This window comes from Pyxicephalus adspersus, chromosome 11 (genome assembly GCF_032062135.1).
Source record: "Pyxicephalus adspersus chromosome 11, UCB_Pads_2.0, whole genome shotgun sequence".
NCBI classification, from domain to species: Eukaryota; Metazoa; Chordata; class Amphibia; order Anura; family Pyxicephalidae; genus Pyxicephalus; species Pyxicephalus adspersus.
In genome coordinates, this window is record NC_092868.1 from 18332623 (window position 1) to 18343716 (window position 11094).

Here is an 11094-nt window from a genome sequence, read left to right on the forward strand (position 1 = left end):
AATATGTCCAGAGAGTCAGGGTCTGCAGTAAACCAGGGTGCTCTTTTACTGGAGGAATTCAGGTAAAAAACAATACAGGGAAGGCATTAGGCTGGCTTCTCCAATCCCCTCCCTGGCAGAAGAAGCGTTTGATGCTGAGGAAAGGCCTGAGCTAGCTGTCCCTCTTTCTCTTCAGAAGGCTGGTACGCTGGTCCAAGGCTGGTGATCTAGGGTCTGTGACAGCGTATCCCCGCTCAGCTTCTTCTTCTGGTCACTCAGTAGTCTGGCAGTCTCCTCTTCCAAGCACTGGTCCCTAACTGCAACACACTAGGGGCTCTGACTGCTCTCCTTATATACAGTTTTTGCGAGACTAGAACCTTCTAGAGGGTGGAATGGAGTGGAGAAGCTCAGCACGAACAGATACATTGTTTCAGCTCCTGTCTGGTATAGACTTACATTAGAACGTCAATGATACCCAATAGCAATGACACAGCAGGTTTTCCAGACAAAAACAAGTTTCCAGACATATCAACAGAGCTACAACCAGACATTTAAAAGGTCAGGCTGTCCGCTTTTTTGGTGGTAAACAAGTCTGGATTTTTCCCTCCAAACATGGTAAACAAGTCTGTATTTTTTCCTCCAAAACATGGTGGTAAACAACGTCTGTTTTTTTCCCTCCAAAACATAGTCTTCTTTAAACCCAATGGCAGTTAGTGGAAAATCACTAGCTTTTCTAATAGTCTCTAAGTATTCATTAACCCTTTTCACAGAGCCATGTAAATATAGTGATAATGAACAGGATATACATATTACAACACATAAAATGCAATTATACAGTATTAAACAGTGCAAGTTAACCCTTTTAGGTGAAATAAAGGAAGAAGTTTTACCTTTACATAGGGGAAATAGGCAAATATCCACAAATGTCCAAATGTCAACGTACTCCCTGCTCCAGGGCACTACAAGTACTTTAAAAAAATGTTTTGACCAAACTCTTCCAGTTAATATATTATTTGTTTTTTCCTCACCCGCCAGGAAGTAGATGGGATAGCCTATATTGGCTGCACCGTGGGATGTCTGCCATGGAGCGCCGCTTCAGGATGGCCCCTCCTCGGGGTATTCCCAGGTGGTACCATTCTTTAATAAAAAACATATGTATATATATTTACAAAAAACTTTTGTTATATTTTTATATTTGTTTTGTTTTGCAAATTTAAGATTTAAAATTTTTTTTTTTTTTTGTGAATGTTATTTTCTTTGTGTGCACATTTAAAATCTGTTTCCAGCCTGGCCAATCAAATTCCATCCCTAAAAAAACACAAACAAAACCCTTATTTTTTACACAATGGTTCTTTGAACAAAAAAATATCGAGCATGCTCTTATCCCACACCAACCTGTTTTGCAGCTTGGCCGAGTTTGCTCCATTCCTGCATTTGTCACTTTATTTTCCAAATATCCTTTGACCTTAAAAGTAACATTGTAACATCATTCAAGAATGCATTTGGCATAGAATACACAGCTGAACACCTTAGTATGTCATTTAACCAACAGAAAAGTAGTTGACCTATTAGCAAGCACATTTATCTGTTACAGACAAGTGTCAGAGAAGGGAGCCCTGGAACATACGAGAGAAAGGAGTATAGTGCAAGGGTCAGCATGACTTTGCAGACATGCAGGGAGACAGCAGAGGGTTAATCATTTAGTAAGTGGCACGTGCGGAGCGTGAGGAGAAGGAGAAGGGGAAGGGGGGGGGGGGGGGGGGGGGGGGGGGGGGGGGGGGGGGAAGAGGTGCAGGGAAGGGATGAAAGGAGGGTATATATATATATATATATATATATATATATATATATAGTTCTAATTAATATTTATATATTGTTTTATTCTTGTTTAATATGTAATATTTATACAATATATTTAACATATTTGTTTACTAAAAGGCTGGCGGGCCATTTAAGCAACGATGTGTTTAATGTGTATAAATGGGGTGGGTAATGTTTGGGTAATAAAGGGGGAAGTTAAGGTTTAAGGGGAATTTGGTTTGGGGGGCTAGTTGACTGAGCTATGTCTTGCAGCAGTGCTCCCTATGTCTAGGGAGCAAATATGGCACACCTTGCAAGTGAGGTGTGCCATATTTGCTCCCTAGACATAACTAGATTTGTGTTCATTTAGCGAACAAAGATGCAATCATTTGGAAATAATGTTTAGTTTTTTTTAAGGTCATTACAGCAATAGTTGTAGAGAATTGAGCTGAGACTTCATACTTGATTAGAATCACTTTGATAAATTTACAAACTGGAACATTCTTCAGGGAATAGATAACAAAACTGCATTTGGAGCATACTTGGGCCACATCAAAAGAAACTTAGATAGGTAAAGTGTCAAAGTGCGAGGGTCACTAACCAGTGGACATTGGGCAAACACAAAATAGAGATGAAGCTGTCTTATCCAAACAAGCGTCTTCACACAGGATACCAACTCAAACCCACAATGGCGATCTCATGTAGTCCTGAAAAATTTGAGTGAAGAATGACAGGAAGAATGTGAAGAATGTTCTCACCTGGTACCTGGCATCTATCTACTTACTTCGCCCAGACCAGACACGGGCCACTTGAACAGCCTGGCCACGGGCGCGGCCCACCCCAACAGCCCGGCCACGGGCCACCTCTACATCCTGGCCTTGGCCACGGGACACTCCCACAGCCTGGCTACGGGCCCTGCCCACCTCAACATCCTGGCCTCAGCCACGGGACCCCCCCACATCCCGGCTATGGGGCTGCCCACCTCAACATCCTGGCCTCGGCCACAGGACCCCCTTGGCACACCCACGATCCACCTCCACAGTACGGGCGTGGGTGCGGCCCACCTCCAGAGCACGGCGATTACTTGCCCGCGTGTTAGGGAGTGGGCGAACAGGGGCACGGGGTGGACGGCCAGGGGCACGGGGTGGATGGGCAGGGGCATGGGGTGGGCTGGCAGGGGCACTTATTGGCCCGGCAGGGGCAGAGGGTGGGCTGGCAGGGGCACAGGCTTGGCTGGCAGGAGCACTATTTGGATAATCAGGGGCACTAATTTGGGGGGCGGAGGCACAGGGTGGGTGGGCAGGGGCACTAATTGGGCGATCAGGGGCACAGGGTGGGTGGGCAGGGGCACTAATTGGCCGGGCAGGGGATGGGCGGCCAGGAGGTGGAAGTGGCTGGGGAACAGGGTGGAGCCGGGGAGAAGGATTGCGCTGACCTATTGGGATTTGCCAACCCAGCCTGTGAATAATTGCCTGATTTAGCTGAGATTGTTGGCCCAGGGATTCACTTAACATGTTACAGAGATGGTCAGCTCTAAAAATGTAGGCACCCAAAGTAGCCGATTGTTCATGGACCGATTCTATCAAACGATGCATGGCCGCCAGATGTTGTTGGTTAATTTCTTGGTCCTGGCGATTTTGATTGAGGTTTTCATGTAGGAGCGTAAGGACCGGTTCCAAATTATTTGATTTTGGGGCAGACATCCTTGACTCCACTACTCTATCAAAATGGCCACCCAGCCTCTGAGTGAGGCTTGAAAGCTGGCTGCCCACACAATTACTACAATATCACATAACTTTGTGGGTCGCCATAACATTATGCAGACAGCATCCTGACATTGGAACATCAACAAATGTTAGACAAAATGTTAGACACATCTATTCTGAATTCTAAACATTAAACATGGGTTGCTTACGGAAACTTCAGGTGTCTCCTTTTCTTGTGGTAAATGTCCACCTTAGGGACCCTATACAAAAAAAAAAAAACACAAATGGAACACATAGGAAAGGGTCATTCCCCCAACACATCCCAAAATAAACACTAATGGACCAGTTCTTGCCTACCTCTACAGTGGATGCAGCCCGTGAAAACTCTTCAGAACCAGAAACCAGCAGACATGGATGTTCTACAAAGGCACGTGATATATCACATCAAAATGAATGAATGTGGTGACAAGTCTTCACATATCAAAAGTCCCCAAAATTATTTTTGACATATGAAGCTCACACATTCCCAAAGGAAGGCTGCACCAAAAACCTCTGCCAAGAAAACATAACAAAACTTTTATTATATATATATATATATATATATATATATATATATATATATATAAATATAATAGAAAGATCGAAGGTTATTACTTAGCTTTTGGAAGGCTGAACACACACAAACCAAATTACCTGTATTCTCCTCCAGGCTTCTCTGCAGTGGATCAACAACCTCCTCCTGTAGATGGTGATCTGTTAATTAAAGCACAAAAACAAATGAAATAGAGTGAGCTTGACTCTAACCCAAGTTCATTTGGATAGATCGGTTCACCAGAACCGTGTGGTTAGAAACATCAATAAAGACACGTGCACAATGTCGAACAATATATACCATGAAGGTTCATCTTACCAGGAGGAAGCCCAGTGTAATCTCGATGCGAAGTGACATCCTCATCATCCACATCACCCCGACCACAGTGGGCAGGAGGGGACTGCTGCGTCTCAGGGCGTACTATTGTAAAAAATTGAAATACACACATTGTTGATGCAAGTCAAAAGAAGGTAAAAATACACTAAAGAGGTCATTTGAAAAAAATGATCTCATATTTCACCCCAAACATTAATAAGTAAAAACACAATCCAATTTTGTTCTCAATGCTAATGACTAAACTGTTGCAATCCCATAAAAATGAAAAAAAAAATCAATTCACAATGGTAATTAGGTAATATAAAAGGATTGAACCTACATGGTTGCCAAGCATCAGAGTCATCCCAGTAGTCCACCCCTACCACCGTGTCTGGCCCAATGAATGACAACGGCAATCTTTCGTACTCCCTGAGAAGCTGCATGATAGGTCCCACTCTTGCTGGCCTCTGTGCCCAGGAGCCTTTTGACGTGTCTGAAGATGTCACTCACACGTTTTTGACACTGGGTAATGGTCCGTTGTGTACTGCCCTCTGCATTTACACTCCTGGCACTTTCCTCCCAGAGTCCCTGCCTTACAGCATGGGAGGTCTGGGAGTGCAAGCCCCCACAGAGTCGTGGAAATTGTTGTACGTAGGACTCCTTGAGGGCTGCATTTTGTTCAGGAGTGAAGCTGGTTGCCTTGGAAGCAGAATCCCTGGTCCGGCTCAAACTGGCTGAGGTGCCAGGTTGAGGGGCCAGGGGTCTAGATGTTACTTGGCCAGCTTCACAGAGCAACCTAGCTGGCCTGAGGGAGCTGCCTGTTGGTCTATGGACTGAAGACCCTGGGGTGGTGGTGGTGGTGGGGCCGCCAAGAGCAGCAGCGACGGTGGTGGTGGTGGTGGTGGCAATTCTCCTTGGCTCCATGTAACTAGAAGTAAAAAAAAAAAAGAGTCACGGGACAACTCTTAACACACCCAAAACATTTTTTGGAGGAATAAAGTCAATGGTGTAATCAATGCGTTTTTCTTGTAGCAGCCTTCTGGTTTGTGTGTTCTTTTTTGTCTTTGCAAAGTTTTGGTTTCCATGCAGAATGGCTAAGAAGCTTTGTGAAAACTTATAGGGATACAGTACGTGCTCACGTTCATGCGCATTTAAATGTGCACCGGGGCAAGAATTTTGCTTGTTGTTGTCATGGAGCACGATTTGGAAGTAGACTTGCTCTTCAACACTGCTGTTGTGGCATTAAATAGAATGCTGCTTGTCACTGCAGAGGAGGAGCAGCAACAACAACAACCATGGGAACAAGCTTCTACTTCACAACGGCTCCGGGAGCCACGCATCTTCCTGGAGCGTAGCCGCCTTGAGACTTTACGTGACCAGGATGTCAAAAGGCGTTTCCGCCTGTCTCGCCAGGTCATCCATGACCTGTACAGCTTGCTGGAAGATAAAATTGCTCCAAAAACCAAGAGAAGCCAGGCAGTGCCAGGAATGACCAGGCTCTTGGCCACTCTGTATATTTTAGGAAGGGGTTCTTTTCAAACCTCCTCGGCCTTATTTTGTGGACTAAGCCAGCCTACAGTTTCCAGGGTTTTTACGAAGGTCATCAATGCCATTGTGGACCTTGTCCCACTATATATTCACTTCCCTCAAACAGCTCAGGAGTGGAGGAAGGTAAAAGTGGATTTCTTCTTTCCGAATGTTTTGAGGGCCATCGGTGGCAATTCAGGCCTCTAAACTGCAGGAAATCACCTTTCGCAACCGGAAGCAATATCATTCACTGAATGATTCAAATAGTCTAGAACTAACACTTATTATGTTTGTCTTTTTACAGCTGACAAATGATATGGGCAGCTTCCATGGCTTATGACAGCTGAAGAAGGTCTGAAGCAGAGCATAATTACAACAAGGCTCTGCATAAAAGCCGGGGGGTTGTGGAGCACACCATCGGGCTGCTAAAAGCACGGTTTCTGTGCTTGTCGGGGCCCGGTGGTGAGCTCCTGTACGCACCCTGGAAAGCTGCCTGAGTCATCATAGCATGCTGGGTGATTCATAACCTGTGCCTGCACCATGGGGATACCTGGGACATCCAGAGGAACTCGAGCCGGAGGTACATCAACATCCTGCCTCCGGCTCCCAAAGTCTTATTGCTAATGTCTTTGCGCATGAGTATTTACATATGTTTACAATGCATGCATTACATATTTCAGCACATCATGTTTGGGTTACAAACCAACCTAGAAGTTTAAGTCATAGCAAGCACACTTTAATTGTTTGGGAAATGAAATAGTAGACATATTTGTGTAAGAGCTGGACCTTTATGTGACACTTTACAAAAACACATTGCCAAACTAAGGCAGAGTGCAATTTAGTTTAGATTTGCACAAGCATTGCTTATGCAGCCAGAAAAGCATGAAAAACACAATCCAGCAGCATGTAGTTACCACTAAAGCATGATTACCCATGCTGCTTAACATATCCTAATAATGTTATCTATTTCTTTACAGGGCGATAACACCCCTCTGCTCTGCTGCCAAGCCTCTGGAATGTCACATCACAGACTACTGTACATTCGTGGATGATATTGCTTCTGGGTAAATGAGAAATCCACCTTTATGTTCCTCCACTCCCAAGCTGATGTGAGGACGTGAATTTACATATGTTTACAATGCAGTGGGCCAAGGTCTAAAATGGCATTGAAACCTCCATAAACACCCAGGAAACTGTAGACTGGCTCAGTGCACAAATTAAGGGCCACGTGGTTTGAAAGGACACCCTTCCTAAAATATATAGAGAGTCCAAGAGCCTCGTCATTCTTGGCACAGCCTAGCTTCTCTTGGTTTTTGCTGCAATTTTACCTTCCAGAAAGATGCACAGGTCATGGATGACCTGGCGGGACAGGCATAAACACCTTTTGACATTCTGGTCATTGGGTTTAGGAACAAAAAAAAATGAGTTTGTTGGCACAAAGCAATAAAATATGTTTGGCACTAAGTTAAATTGTCCTTGGCATTTTTCTATACAAAATGACTAATACGATTAGAATCATGTAAACACATAAATAAAGCATACTATCTGGTATGTAAGAGTGCTTGATGTTCATCAACGTGGTTTGATGTTGTGCTTGGCACAACTCCTTCCATCACCATCAGCTGTGTTAGAATGAGTATGCAACTCTAGACAACTAATTGACAACCAGTTTGGACAGCAAGTGGAAGTGTGTTTGTATACAATAGTGCTAAGATCAGGCAGCACAGCACAATGACAACAAACCTATAACACTACCAAAAATGAACAGAGGAGTTGTGTGGCAGCAAATCAATATGAGTGCAAATGTCAGAGTAATAAATATGTACATAATAAATTCAAAAACCAAAATGTGACTTTGAAAATGGGACAAAGGCAAACAGGGGGTTCAAGTAGTAGTTTGGAGTGGAACCATGCAGACATTTGTACTGAATATTAGTTAAAAAAATGACAAAACATTGCAGAAGATTTGCTAAACAACAGAAACTGTCATTACAAACCAAGCACAAAAACATTGCAGCAAAAGATGAAACTAATAATAATGAGGATTACAAAGTCACATCAATGCATACAACCCAAGCAAACTTACTTGATGCCCCCCCCCCCACAAACCAGGCTAGTTAAATAAAAATAATAATGAAAATGCATATGTCTTTATATGCATTTAAATGTATTTTGACATACATACACAAGTGAAATCATTAAATGTTTTTTGATACATCTTTGGCAATAATCCTTTTTTCAAATATTTGATTTCTATGAAGCCAAACTACAATGAAATTTTTATTAGATCACAAATGCTTGGTGACATTTTTTTTTACAATTCATACTATTGTGTGATTACATATTATGAAGTGTTAACTAGTATATACACAGCTTGATCTAAATTAGTTTGGAGTGTTGCAAAGCAAACCAAAAAGTATGAAAACAGTGCAACAAATGTAACAAAAAAATATTTAGTTTTGTTAATGAGTACAATGTAACCTAAAAAAGTAGCACCTACCCAAAAGGTGAAGCATTAAAGAATCTTATTGACCTGTAATGTACTGTAGATTTGCACAGAACAGAGAGCAGGTGTGCTCTAATTAATTGCTATGATCCCACCATTGAAAGCTTAACTCATCCTCCTTAATCGCCCAGCTGAAAACGAATCGCCTTAATTGGCAGATTCGCGACCCGTATTGTTCATTTATCAAGGCAGGAATCCGGCTTGGCAAATGAAGGTGTGTGTACTAGCACCCAGCTCTGGTCCGCGGAAAAACGCCTTGTATATTGGCGCATACATACGCGCGTGGAGCGTACGCGCATCTCATTGATAAATCAGGGTGTTTGTGTACCGTTGTAACATCCCTGGACTACTATCCCATATGGGAGTACCAGAATACTGAGCAGAAGACTGGCGGCTTTTCATAGTTCCACTCGAAGTTTGAAATCTGTTTTACTGCATAATGGCAACTGTTATGCATCAATTCCAATTGGTCACTCAACAAATCTTAAAGAAGAATATGAAAATATCAAAATGGTCTTACAAAAGCTTTGCTATCATGAACACCAATGGTCCATATGTGTTTATTTAAAAATGGTGAACTTCCTACTTGGACAGCCAAGTGGATACACAAAGTACCCATGTTTCATCTGCTTGTGGGATAATGGAGCAAAGCAGGATAACTGGAAAAAAGTGACATGGCCTCCAAGGGAAAACATGAAGAAAGGTGCAGCGAACATTATTACCGAGCCAATGGTTGACAAAGAAAAAATCATCCTCCCTCCACTACACATGAAGTCAGGATCAATGAAGCAATTTGTTAGAGCTCTGAACAAGGACAGTGATTGCTTCAAATACATTTGTAGATTCTTCCCTGGATTGAGTACTGAAAAATTTAAATCAGGAATCTTTGATAGACCCCAGATTCGGAAACTGATAAATGATTCAAATTTCACAAGTTACATAATGATAATGAAGCTTCTGCCTGGCACAGCTATATCATGGTTGTCAGGAACTTTTTGGGTAACAATAAAGCACAAAATATGAAAAACTAGTATAAAATTTGCTCTTAAACTTTAAAATTTTTGGTGCTACTATAAGCATAAAGGTACACTATCTTTATAAAGATGCAAAAATTTCCAGAAAACCCTGGAGATTTCAGTGAAGAACAAGGGGAGAGGTTCCATCAAGATATAAAGGTGATGGAAGAAAGGTATCAGGGAAGATAGGATAGACACATGATGGCAGCATAAAAGGTAATCATTCAAACTGAGTTTTTCAGAGAGTTCTTTGTGATTAGTTTTGTAAATAAAAAAGTGTACAAATTCTTCTATCCTTCTGTTTGCAAGGCCACATCCCTAATACAAGGTATACTTCGAAAAAAAACACACAAGTAGAAAATAGCAACAATGATAGTAGGAGCTGCATACATTTTTTATATACATAGTACATACAATCTCCTGTGTAGACACCAACAAGAGTGGTGTTAAATCAGTCCACGCGTTTCGCGGCAAATGTAACCGCTTCTTTAGGACAAGTCAGGAGATCTACAATATATGGACACATATTCAACTCCTTTTTAAGGAAGACTAAATAAAACATATAGTAATATGTATACATATCTTTCAGTTCAACAAAGAACCATAATTGTAACAATTATTACCTACAACAATGAAAATGCTCATGATTGTCCATACAGCTTTCCGCACATGATGTAAAAACAAGCAATGGAAGGCAGCAAAAGGGGCTAATATGTTTATTTCTATTTCCAATAGGATTATTAAATTAAACAAAGAATATATTTATGTGAATAAGGAATATTTATTTTATGTGTTAAAAATAATCTATTTTACATACAGTAAAAAGTTGAATTAATAAAATGTGATTGTGTATCAAATGCACCTAATTAAAAAAAAAATTATCTGTGCATTATATGCACTTAGTGATATGCAAGGTGTGAATGTGCATTGTATGCACCTTGTAAGGTGCATATTTAAGTGTAATTGTGCATAACATGCACCTTGTGAGATGCAAAATTAAATCAATACAATGTGAATGTGCACAATATGCACCTAGTAAGATGCATAAGTAAAGCAATACAATGTGATTGGGCATTGTGTGCACCTAAATAGGTGCATAGTTCAATCAATAGGATGTGATAATACATTAATCAAATTCACTATCAGGATTAGTTATAGTGCTGTGACAGGGCTAACAGATTGTTACATAGTTATGTAGTTACATAGTAGGTTAGGTTGAAAAAAGACATAGGTCCATCAAGTTCAACCACTAGAGAAATAAACATATCACAGATAGAAAACCCTATAAGACATAGTTGGTCCAGAGGAAGAAAAAAACCCTGGTACAATTTGCTTCAACAGGGTAAAAAAAATCCTTCCTGATTCCATGAAGCAATCGGATGTTCCCTGAATCAACAGTCACTGTTATTTTTACTTTAAAACCTTAACCCCTCTAGCGATCTAATTCTGTCAGTTTTTTTATGCAAAAAGTGATCCTATTTTTTTGCATAGAAATTTTTGTTTATATTGTGGGCCTGTAATTCTCAGGATTAACTCCCAGGTATAATCATTATATTTATTTATAATATTTTAATCATAAATTATAATTTAATACATAATTCTAAATCATAATTATAAAAAATAATGAAATAATAGACCACGATAATGTAATTT